The following is a 12,865-nucleotide window of genomic DNA, read 5'->3' as shown; positions in this document are numbered from 1 at the left end:
CAAAAATAAGTTCGAATGGACTGGAGACTGCGAACAGGCTTTTCAAGCCTTAAAAGCCCACATGGCACAACCTCCTATCTTGTCAAAGCCTATAGATGGAGAAACTTTGTTCATTTACCTGGAGATCACCGAATATGCTGCTAGTACGGTGCTAGTAAGAGAAGACGAAGGCGTACAAAAGGCAGTGTATTATGTAAGTAAGAGGTTAATCGGAGCCGAGTTGAGGTATCCTCCCATCGAAAGATTAGCCTATTGCTTAATTTTTGCCTCAAGAAAGTTACGTCCTTACTTCCAAGCCCATCCTATCACAGTCTTAACCGATCAACCCCTCAGGCAAGTTTTGCAAAGGCCAGAGGCCGCCGGTCGTTTGTTGAAATGGGCAGTCGAACTCGGGCAGTTCTATATAACATATTCACCGCGAGCAGCAGTAAAAGGACAAGCCTTGGCTGACTTCATCACCGAATTTACTGAACTCCCAAATAGCGAACAGAGTGAAAAACCTAATGCGCTTGAGCCCCAAGTTGAAGCTCCTTTGTGGAAGTTATTCACGGATGGGTCGTCCAACAAATCTCACGTAGGAGCAGGAGTGATATTGATAATGCCAGAAGGGCATCGATTTCACTACGCAATTAGGTTTGATTTCACCGCTTCAAACAACGAAGCCGAGTATGAAGCCCTACTCGCTGGGTTAAGGTTGGCCAAAGACATGCACATAAAAGTGCTGGATTTATACAACGATTCACAGCTGGTAGTGAATCAAGTCTTAGGGGAGTATCAAGCACAAGGTCTGAAAATGGTGGCCTATCTGAGCAAAACCAAAGACCTGTTTGCATAATTCGAGAAATATACCCTCCAACAAATACCTCGAGATCAAAATTCAAACGCAGATGACTTATCCAAACTCGCAAGTGCAAAAGATGCTGACACTTTAAATATAGTGCCAGTGGAGCGGCTGCACGAGCCGAGCATACGAGCAGATGAAGCCAGTATGGAGGTACGATATAAAATACATGGATGGCACCGTACTTGGAGTATCTCACTAGTGGCGTACTGCCATCAGATAGAAACAAAGCCAGGATTCTTCAGAGACAGGCTGCTCGATACATGCTGGTCGATGGTGTTCTATACTGAAGAGGATACTCCATGCCACTGCTCAGATGTATTACACCAGAAAAGGATAAAGAGCTAATGAAAGAAGTACATGAAGGCTTCTGTGGAGATCACGCTGGGGGGCAGAGCTTATCAAAGAAGATTCTGAGGCAGGGTTATTTCTGGCCGACTATGAACGAAGACTCAATGGAGTTTGTGCGAAAATGTGATAAGTGTCAGAGGTTTTCCAATATCCCACGCGCAGCTCCTAATGAATTACAGCAGATGCAAAGTCCATGGCCCTTTGCAATATGGGGTATCGATTTAATTGGGTCCTTGCCAACAGGAAAAGGTGGAGTAAAATATGCAGTTGTAGCAGTCGACTACTTCACCAAATGGGTCGAAGCTGAGCCACTCGCTACCATAACGACGAAGAAAGTGCTTGACTTTGTCACCTAGAACATTGTTTGTCGATATGAATTTCCTCGAATGATCGTCTCAGATAACGGCACCCAGTTCAACAATGACCTATTCAAAGACTTCTGCGAGAGGCATGGAATCATCAAGAGGTTTTCTTCAGTTGCGCATCCACAAGAAAATGGGCAAGTCAAAGTGGTAAATAAAACACTAAAGGATACCCTGAAGAAAAGGCTAGAAGAAGCTAAAGGAGCATGGCCAGAACAGCTGCCTGAAGTACTCTGGTCGTATAGAACTTCTCATCGAATAGCAACAGGTCATACCCCGTTTTCCTTAGCATACGGGTATGAAGCTATGTTGCCAATCGAGTTAGATCCGCCCTCACATCGAAGAATCACATACGACCAAGACCAAAATAGCCAACTATTGATGGAGTCCCTAGACTTTATTGAGGAGAAACGGGAAAAAGCCTAACTCCGAGTAGCTGCGTATCAGCAAAAAGTTTCCCGGTATTTTAACTCTAAGGTAAAAGAAAGAAAGTTCAACGTCGGAGACTTAGTACTTCGAAGAGTTTTCTTAAACACCCGCGACTCGGCTGCTGGAGTACTCGGACCAAACTGGGAAGGACCTTACCAGATTGAAGAAGTCCTTCATCCAGGCACCTATAAACTTGCACGCTTAAACGGAGATCTCGTTCCGCGTTATTGGAACGGAGAACACCTGCGCAAGTGCTATCAATAAACAGTTCTTCTTAAAGAACTGGCTTGTATTAATTTTTACTTTTTACAAGTTTTGAAAAAGGGTTAGTCATGTTACATGACTGATCGCTTATAAGTGTAAGATCTTTCAAAGATCACTCGTAAAGACATGTTTAGTCCATTTTAATACGAGAATTATAAGGGACTGTGCGCAGCCAGTCATTCTTGCCAAACCTTTGTAATTTTTTACAAGTATTTGTTCATTACGTGTGTTGTTTGATGTATTCTAAGTTTTACATGTTATCTCGAGCAACAATGTTCACACAGGTCGTGGTCAAGGCAAGTGACCAAGGACCTAAAGCTCCTCAGTCACTTGGGGGGCATATAAGGTACATCGATAGCAAAGCATACCAAGAGGTATGTAAACACACGAACAAAATAAGTGAAAGCATGCTACGGTACTTAGAGTATTTTTCAAAATTTTATATTTTGTTAAATCAAGCCAAAGTACTATGCTAGGTTCGGTCATGTGAACAGATATTATAATAAAGAAAAAATATTATAATGTCAAAGGAATTCTTTTACACCGCGAGCAGTACTGCTCGGATGTAACTGTTCAAATTAAAGTAAAATGGCTGCCTTGCAGCAGTAAAAATAAATTGTCTTTACAATACGACCTGTGGGTCGTATAGTTGGCATAAAAGAAAAAAAATTCAAGGAGCTAGAGGGTCCTGAGGGTCTTGAGGAGTGCCTTGGTCGGCGGAAGGGCCAGCTTCAGCATCTGCACCGTCTATCCCCCTGCCAGGGAGATCCCTGGAGAGGCAGGCACTTTAGCCTTTTCTTCTTCTTCCAGACGGATGGCACACTGCGTCATTAGAGTCCTCCTCAAGCGTTCGGACAGGTAGCTGAAGTTAGCTTCCCAGTTGTGCTTCCAGAACTCGTAGAAGCAAAGGTAAGTGGCTTCCTTGTACTTCTCCAAGTTCTTGGCTTCAGCCTCCTCGAGCTCCTGCACTCGTTTTCCAAGCTCCTCCACCTCCTGCCTGTTGGCAACCAGATCAAGCTCGAGCTGTACAGATTCTTGATAGTTGAGCTTGGTGCTTTCCTTGAACTTTTCCTTGGTTTCGTTGGCTTTCCTCAAGGTGTCCCGGGTTTCTAGAAGCTCTTTGGTTAGAGTAGCTTTGTCCTCGAGCAGTTCATCTTTCTACTTGGATAGCTCCATCTTCTCCCCGAGCAGCTCGCCATTCTGTCTAGCAAGCTCATTGTTTTTATGTAATGACCCAAATTCACTAATAAGGCTTAAGGGCCTTGATTAGTGTGCCTGGAGGGCATAATGGGAATTATGTGTGACTTTGATAAGTAAATGCATGATTATGATTTAAAGCATGATATATGACTATTTGAATATTTGAGACGCATGACTATGCGTATTAGTATGCATGTAGGCCCTGATTAGGTTAGAAGGGCATAATCGTAATTTTGGCTAGTATGGGCATAACTGTATTGGTATATGTGATAATTGTTGAGACCATATTATTATGTAGATATATTCATGATCTGTGACTCGAGACGATCCTAGTGAGCAAAGTAGCGAAAAAGTCATGGCGGGGATTTATACCCGGCTCTGGGTGAGCCTGGAGGTATAAATGGGAATTCAGTGAGTATATTGGAGTCTATTTTGACATCGAGGAATATTATTGGTGATTAGTTAGGTATCGGGAATTAAGCGGTGAATATTTGAGACACTCGAGGAATTAGCGGGAATTGGGTAAAATGACTAGAATGCCCTTAAGTGGATTAAAGGGTTAGAAATAAAGGGGAGGGCATTAAGGTCATTTGGCTTGCAAGGGATAGATATGCTAAGGCTTTATGTTAGTGGAAGTGGTAGAATGTAATAGAAGTCTGAAAAGAAAAGAAGGAAAAGAAAGGAGAAAGAAAAGGAAGGAAAAACAGAGTTGTTTTCCTAGGAGTCGGTTGGTGATCTCCTTCACCATTTATGGGCGTTTTCTTGGAGCAAAACTCAAAGGGGATCTAGGTCAACTAAGCCATAAGGTTTCTGAGCTAAGCTTGAGAATTTTACAAGGGTTTAGCAAGGTTAGGCCATCACTTGAGGTAAATTTCTATAATTCATTCAGTTCTGGTTTTGGTGTTTAGCAAAGATATCTAAGCTGTGTTGATGGGGAATTCTAGGGAAGTTGGAGCCAAGGGTTGAGGAAGAGCAAGCCAAGGAGTTCTAGAGGCAACTTGAGGTCGAAGTTCCATCAAAGGTATAAACTCTAAGCTTCTAACTCTGATGTTTTGACTGGTTTCTGCTGAGTTTCTGAGCTTAGGGTCAGCTATGGTGAATTTTGGGATTAGAGATGCATGTAATTGGGTTTTGAGTATTTGGGGTACTTAGGATGAGTGGAGTATGTTCATAAGGTTGTTTTTGAGTTTGGTAAAGGTTTGGAGAAGTTTTGGTTGAGTTTGGTTCGAGGAAATCGCAGGAAGGGAAATTTGGAGTTTGCCTGTCTGTGACTAGCGCTACAGCACTAGCCTTTGGGCGCTGTAGCGCTAGGACAAGCATGCTGATGGGATTTTGCTTCTATTTGTAGTGCTGTAGCGCCCTCGAGCGATGTAGCGCCCTCGAGCGCTGTAGCGCTGCCCTATTTTCAGAAGGGGATTTTAGGGTTGTTTGCAAGGGTTTTTGACCAAGGGTTTGGGGTTTGATTCCACCACCTTGTTTGGTGGAACTAGGACTTCCCGGGGGGCTCGGGATTGGCCCCGAGGCTAGGTTTTGGACTTGAGGATTGATGATGACTTTGGCCTATGGTTGTGTTTAGGTGAGCGCTAGGGCTCGAGGGGGATCGTGCTCAAGGAGTCGAAAGATCAAAGCTAGCGAATCAAAAGGTAAGAAAACTACACCTGGTTATATGATTGTGATGGGACTAAGTGCTCCCGATACTTGTATTATGTCAATGATGGTATTATGCCATGGGACATGTGATAGCGGCCTAAGGGTGCCGTACACAATATTTGCGCACAGGGCGCGGCTTGGCCACTGGTAGCCGAGGACAGCTTAACATTCACTGAGCTCGGTTTAAGCGGGCTAGAGTCAGTGGGATAACGGAGGGAGCGGCCTGAGGGCGCTAGCCCTAGTTATCATTTGTGAACTGTTATATGATATGAGTTAATATGTTAGTATGCTGAATACTTGATTATACTATGTGATTATATGGTTGAGAATATGTGATGCAATATGAGTTATTGATTTGTCTATTGATTGCTTATGCTTTGTTGTTGTGTTTTCTTGCTGGGCCTTGGCTCACGGGTGCTACATGGTGCAGGTAAAGGCAAGGGCAAGTTGGACCAATCCTGAGATGGGGAGCTGCGGGGTTGAATGTACATAGCCAGCTGTTCGATCGCCATGGTCGAGGAGTGGATCAGGATAGGGATTGCCTAACTGTCTGTTTTGCCTTAATATGGATTGATATTGTATTTAAACCTTATTTCTTTTGTAAATGGTCCTTAATCTTAATGTTTTTGGGATCCCGTGTTAACAGGAAACTTTTCTTAATGGAAAATGTGACTTTTGAGACCAAAACATTTTAACCCTAGTTCCTTTATAGTTTCAATAGCACGTTTTTAATTAAATGACTTGATTAGCAAGTCCATCACTTTATAAACACACAGTGTAACGGTCTTGGCTATCCAGGCGTTACATTTTAGCTTTGAATGCTTGCTTAGCCTCGACGAGCCTGGAATCAAAATTCCTTCCCCGAGACACCAACGCCCCAGTACGGCGCCAGCTAGCAGTTAGGGTCAGCAGTCCCTGAAGTTAGATAGAATAAGATAAAGTAAGGAGGAGGAATCAAAAATAAATGTTAAAGCAGCAGGAGTTGACTTACGCTAACTATCTCGTTCAGCCCTCTGTTGAGGACTTGATCGGCTTCCATAGAAGCAGTTTCAGTAATAGCTACCTGGCTGCCTTTGTGCTTGGAGAGCTTGTATATCCTCTCCCTAGCAGAACTGACCACGAAGTTGGGCAGGGAGCCTTCGGGCTGAGTGTTCAATGCCTCTCTGCTAGGAGCCTGCTGCTGGTCTGCGGGAGTGGAGGCCGGCTGCTCGAGGGGTGTTGTAGGTGGTGAATTCTCCTGCAAGGGGGCACTAGCTGGAGGATCATCAGTTCGAGCCTTCTTCGAGGGAGTCTTACTACTCTCCCCTCGAGCCCTCTTGCTATCTTTCTTTTGGCCAGAAGAGGCAGCAGCAGCCTTATAATGTTCGAAGATATCCTCGGAGTCCATATCTGCACAAAAGGAAACAACGCGAACAGTAAGACTAAATGGTCACGCAGGGCAAAAGAATGAAAGTAAAAGGATTACAAGTAAAGTACCCGCGCTACAACTATTTGTTGCTACATTATTTACCGAACAACCTATTGCCTGGAAGAAATCTGAATTTAAGATGGGAGCATTCTTAAAGTTGCTGTCCCCGTCGAATAGATGACAGGGAATTGACAAATGGTTTAAAAGCGAAATTAATGTCCCGTTATCATCCGACCAGTCGTCAGAGAGTTCGGTAGGCTCGGCAGCCTTTTTTTTTCCCTTTTCCCTTGGGAGCCAAGGACCTCTCCGTTCGGTGAGTGTCGGCAGGTTCCCTGATTGTAACCCCAGTTGGTCTCCTCCGCGGAGGAGAAGCTTGGGGTTGCTGCTCGGGTTCCACTTCGGCGTGAGCATTTTCCGTCGAGGCCTACTCGTCGCTGGTTGAGGGTTCTAGAGGCCAGCCAACCTAAGGTTAGCCTCTGTAACTAAATTTTTGATACTCTTCTCAGCATCTAGCAAGCTGGCTAAGAGTGTCGCCCTTGACTCCATCCCCAGAGTTGAGTTTGGTCGCTACCATGGGCCTGAAACACATTGAAAGTTCAAGACATTGTGGCAGTAAAACACCAAGTGAAGAAGTTAGCGACGTGAAAATTTTACCTCCTCGTGTGAAAGCCAAGTTGTCTGCGACCAGGTCAGGCGTAAGGAAGTACTCCTGGTGGTACCTACCCACATTGGATATATGGGTGGTGTCAGTCAGGAAAGTGTGGTCGGTTTCCTGATGACAAAGATGGAAGAACCCCGTGCCTTGGTTGGGGTTAGATTTGAGGTCAAATAGGAAGTTGGCCTCTTGTGGCGACGGTGCAGGCCAATTTTTCTGGCTATACATGATATAGAGTGCAGCGAGCATTCTATATCTGTTTGGGGTGATTTGGAAGGGGGAAACTCCGAAGTAGTTGGCCACCCCCTGAAAGAATGAGTGAAGAGACAAAGTGGCTTCTGCTTCAATGTGAAACCTCGAACAGGCACTGTAAGCACCCCCAGGCAGATTAGCCCTTTGTTCGAGGTTAGGTTTGACTAGGGTCACCCCTGTCAGTTTGTATTTATTTAAGTAGTTGGCGATCATCCTGATCGTCACTCTACTCTCAGCGACAACATGCCACTCGACATCCGGCTGAGTAGCGTGTCGAGGACGGGCATGCCTTTGCACATTTGTATCAGGAATATTTTCGCCTCGACCACTGGTCGAGGGAGCATCAGCAGTAGGCTGACAAGAGGTGTTGGAAGTTTTTCTTTTTCGAGCTTTAGTTTTGGTGCGAGACATTTTTTGGGTTGAGACTGAGGAGGTATTTGGGTTAAGTCGAGAGAAAGGAATATCTGGTATCAAAGTAGATGGATGTTCTTCGTCTTCAAGCAGCTGAGCTAGGAGGTCATCGTCAATGGCTCTTTCTCCTCCCCACGGATCTTGCATATGAACTGCAAACAGACAAAGGAGGAGATAAGACACATAGCCTGGGAATTTATGTGGGAAGTTGGGATAATGTTGCACGCGTCGATCGACCAGCAACATTCTAACCGAACACTAAGTTTTATGCTAGCAGTTTGAAAAACGGATCAAAAAGGAAAGTAAAAAGTTTTCTGAAAAAAAGCTTTTTCAACTCCTAAGGGGTGGGAAAAACCCAGTTTTTCAACTAGCCTAAAAATCGAATTTTTACATCGATTTTACGCCCTAAATCTATGATCCTAACTATCAAACTAACTCCTAACTTATATAAAGCAAAAATACACTACCCTATCAAGCATCAAACGGTTTATACAAAATCCTCACAAATTTCTACTCAAGAACGCAAAAAATTTCAGAGCACAGTAGCAGCATGCATGGCATCTCGAAGAGTTTAAAAGACTACAAAATTACCTGAGCGAAGGTTTGAGATTCATAAAAGTGAGAGCTTTGAGTTTGAAAGATCCTCGGCAGGGCATCCGAAATTTTCGAAGTTCTGGGCTCTGGAATATGGCTCTTGAAAGTTCTTGACAGAAAATGGCGAATAAGAGGTTAAAAGGTGAATGAGAGGGTTATTAATAGAAATCAAAATGTAACAAAAAGTGGCAATCATGACTTTCCCTTTTTCGAAGCGTGGGGGAGTGTATAAGCCGTCGGGGTGGTTTCTTGAAAACTGAAAAGGCTTGATTAGACATAATTAGGTCACGATTTTCAAAAACGCACGAGGGCTCTGACAGATTTCGTGGGGCATATGGATAGTTGTTTTCCTAAGTTTACTTATTGCTGGTCGCAATAAATAAACTTGGGGGGCAAATGTTATCCAAAAAGCAGGTATGGGTGACGTGGCAGGCGTTTTCAACACGTGGCTGACACCTGGCAGGAGTCCTGTTCGACCATCGACTAGAGAGATTCCCATGGCGTAACATTTGAACTTTATATACAACTAGCTTGGTTGTGTAATCCGTATATTTGGAGAAGATCTTGTGCAGTTATGATCATATCCGAGATTGTCTCTCATGATTTCCTGAATATCCGACTAATTAGGAAAGAATATCTGTAACAAATTTAGGTAGTCTTCCTTGAGCCTATAAATAAAATAGAAATAGCTCAAGGAAGGGACTTTTTGGCTGACTTAAGTTCATACTTTACAAGGGAATTAGAGCTATCATCTTAAGATTGTATTATTCACCTCTCTAAGGTCTGTGAAACTCGGAGAACCCTAGTTCTTTGATCACTCCTTTGAGGTTCAATATCAATAATAGCTTAAGTGGACGTAGGTCATTACCAATTCTTGGGGCCGAACCACTATAATATCGTTGTGTCATTTACTGTTTTTCCATTATATCTGCTTCAATACTTTTTGTCATATCAAATATCCGACTCTGTGTCAGTTGACTAAAACGAGGGTCAACAATTCTAAAGTGTCACATTGATACAAATCCAATTAATTTAGAATTAATTTGTTGCTAATCAATATTTAGGTTTAACTAATATAATGAACCTATAAAATTAAGTCTAACTCAGGTAAATGTGGCTTAACAATTGGGCTTGTATGGAGGAGGGCTGGGTTCAGTATGTCGTTCCCACTACAAAGGCCCCCAATCTTCCATACAAGGTCCAAAAGACAAGAATATAAACCTTCGTTTTATTAATTGTTATTAATTGATTAGGCCCACTATGGTCATGCAAAGCAAATGTGTCTTTTTCAAGTGAAATCACCCACAAGAGATGAATTTAAACTTTACATTTTCTAATGGGGCCAAATAAAACCTATCATTTTATGAATATTTTATTTGGCAAAAACCATATATCTAACAAACATATAGACCACTATATGCATCTAAGCTCAATTGCAAACATATATGTTATAATTGGATGGGCCTAATCATGTTACTATATGAGCAATTCTATGAATTTATGCAAAAATACCAAAATTTATTATCTAGAATTTATCAAAAAATTCAAATTAATTAAAATTTTACAAAAAACAAGTCAATTTAAATGAAATTTATCAATAATTAACAATAGTTAATTTAAATTTCATTTATCAACAATCAACTTGGTTTTAGGTTAATTTGAAAAAAAAATATTAATTTAATTTAAATAGGATTTATCAATAATTAACCAAAGTTAATTTAAATTCAATTTATTAAAAAAATATTTTATTAATTGGCTGAAAAAAATGATATTTTTCAAAATTTAACCAATTTTAAATTTTAAAATCAATATCTAAACTGTTTTAAAAAATATCTTGTGTTGTACAACTATAAGCAAATATTTTAACCATTTTAAAAAAATATATATAATATTAATAGTTATAACAACCCTAAAATATCTTAAAACAATTAATCAAATTCAAATATCCATAAAAATATCTAACAAACAATATTCAAATTTCAAATAATTTAAATATTAAAAACTATAGAATAAAAAGATATTTATATTTTCAAATAAAGAATTAATAAAAATTTCAAGAATTTAAAATAAAATATCTTAAATATGTGATATCTTAATTCTAATATTTAAATATATTAAAAGATTCAAAATTAAGTTGTTAGTCTATTTTTAAATTTGAATTTGAATCTTTGTAGAAAATGTCTAATTATTTAAATCTCAACTAACAAAAATATCTTATTTTTTAAAAAACAATTTTAAATGATAAAACAAAAATGATATTTTGGTTTTGATTATAAATAATTTACTTTCACAATTTTTTTTTGTTTTTCTTTAATTTAAAAAAATCAGATGAACAGTAATCAATATGCTAATAATCATATAAAATCAATATGCTGCATAAAAACATGAAAATCATCCAATTATTCAAACACATCAAATAATCCAATTTTTAACATGTTCATGCATGAAAATAAAGATTACCAAAGGCTCTGAGGCCAGTTGTTGGGAAAACTTATACCGGATCTTTATTTATTTTCATGTAGATATAATATTAAAAAAATTAATATGAGATTACCTAGAACATGTTTCTAAAATTGAATTCAAAGAGAAACAATGATAAGAATACTTACAATATACGCAGCGGAATGAAAAAGTCATTCCTTCAGTTTCTCTAACCCTTGTATCATTTCTGTTGCAGAGTATTATCAAGAAACTGAACCGATCTTCTATAATCTTCATAGTCTTCCAATGTATCCTTAGAATCACCTAGACTAGAGTGAGAAATTCTCAACACATGAGATAGATACAGAGAGAAGAAGAGAAAATAACAAAAAGGCTTAGAAAATGACTTGTGTTTAGAGAGAATCTAAAACTATCATAAAACCAGTGATTAAACTTCTCTATCGTCTGTTTTGACTTCTGTCTAAGCACTCATTTTATAGAATCAATAAGACATTTAATTTAATTAAAAAATCAATAAAATAATAGCCAATAATAAGCCCTAAGTCGAAATTATCATGGGCTTTAGGCCCGTGAAATTTCCTATTTGATTATAAGCCAATTGGACTTAAAATCAAGGCCTATATTATTTTCTATTGATTTAATTAATTAAATAATTATTTAAATCCTTTATCAAATTAATTATTTATAATTTGAACAATGATTTAAACTTATTTATTAATTTAGATACCAATTTATCTTAATTAATAAATTTGCCATAATTTTTTTTTTTCTAAAAAATACATAAGTCTATGAAACTATCCAAAATTGACATGGTCAACTTTGATAATTCTAATTGATAATTAAATCAATTAATTGAGACTATCTAGATGATTTTATCCAAGGTACAATGAGGACCATGGGCCTATAAAATCAAGCTCCAATAAGTTATCATAAATCTAACAAATAAATTTACCAACTTATTAATTCCTCTTGACTCCACTAAAGACTCGGAATTGACCTCTTGAATTCATAGAACGCTCTATAACAAATATAGATACGCTATTAATTATCCATTGTTACAACCATAATTGTCACTCAATCCTCTATAGACGGACTACAATGAGATAGGACTAAAATACCGTTTTACCTCTCATTGTATTTTATCCTTAGAACACTTAGTTCCTTGTAAATGATATTTCAGTAAACTAATTTAATTACTGAAATGAGGTCTCTATCATTTAACACCTTAAACCAAACTAAAAGGAAACCATCGTTTCACTTCTTCATCAGAAGCTATAGATGTTCATATCTATGATTAACACTCCCACTCAATTATACTACCGAGTTCCCAAGATGTAAGTATGGGCTAGTCCGTAGGGTAAGCTGGTAACGAACAAGTCAAAGAACTCAAATAATACAATCAGTTAGAATACTAACCACTCAGAATTGAGATTGAATTGACCTATGGTCAACTATATGATATGACTAGAATAGATAATAACAGTATGCTTACTTTTCTTATCAACTGTCAATATCGGTCCTGTCCGATGTAACAAATACATTCTATCTTATCTACTTTGCTAATGTTCTGGAAAGAACATAACACTACAATGTGTAAGTAGATCATATCATAGATTGGCAAGTCAGTGTAAATCCTGCGCACTGACTAATCTTAGGACTAACTTATTTTGAACATATAATCATATTTATATTCCACTTTGATTATGTCACTATAAATACGATTAGCTATATGCTTGGGATTTAATAGAGGTATATATTAAACAAATAATCATGAAAATAAAACATGTGAGTAAAGTGATTGACCAAGTCAAAAAATGATTTCTATCCTTTTATTGATAATAAAATGAGATTACAAAGAATTTGAGTTTTAATTAGGGCATACAACCTCAACATACTATCATGCAAGTATTCCAAGGAAACAAAACCAACATATATCCATTTAAAATCTTACAACAACCTATCATGTTTTCTAAAATTTAAATTGACATAAAACATAAAATAGTAAC

The sequence above is a fragment of the Humulus lupulus genome, chromosome 5, assembly GCF_963169125.1.
Source record: "Humulus lupulus chromosome 5, drHumLupu1.1, whole genome shotgun sequence".
In the NCBI taxonomy this organism is placed as follows: Eukaryota; Viridiplantae; Streptophyta; class Magnoliopsida; order Rosales; family Cannabaceae; genus Humulus; species Humulus lupulus.
This window is presented reverse-complemented; position numbering follows the sequence as displayed.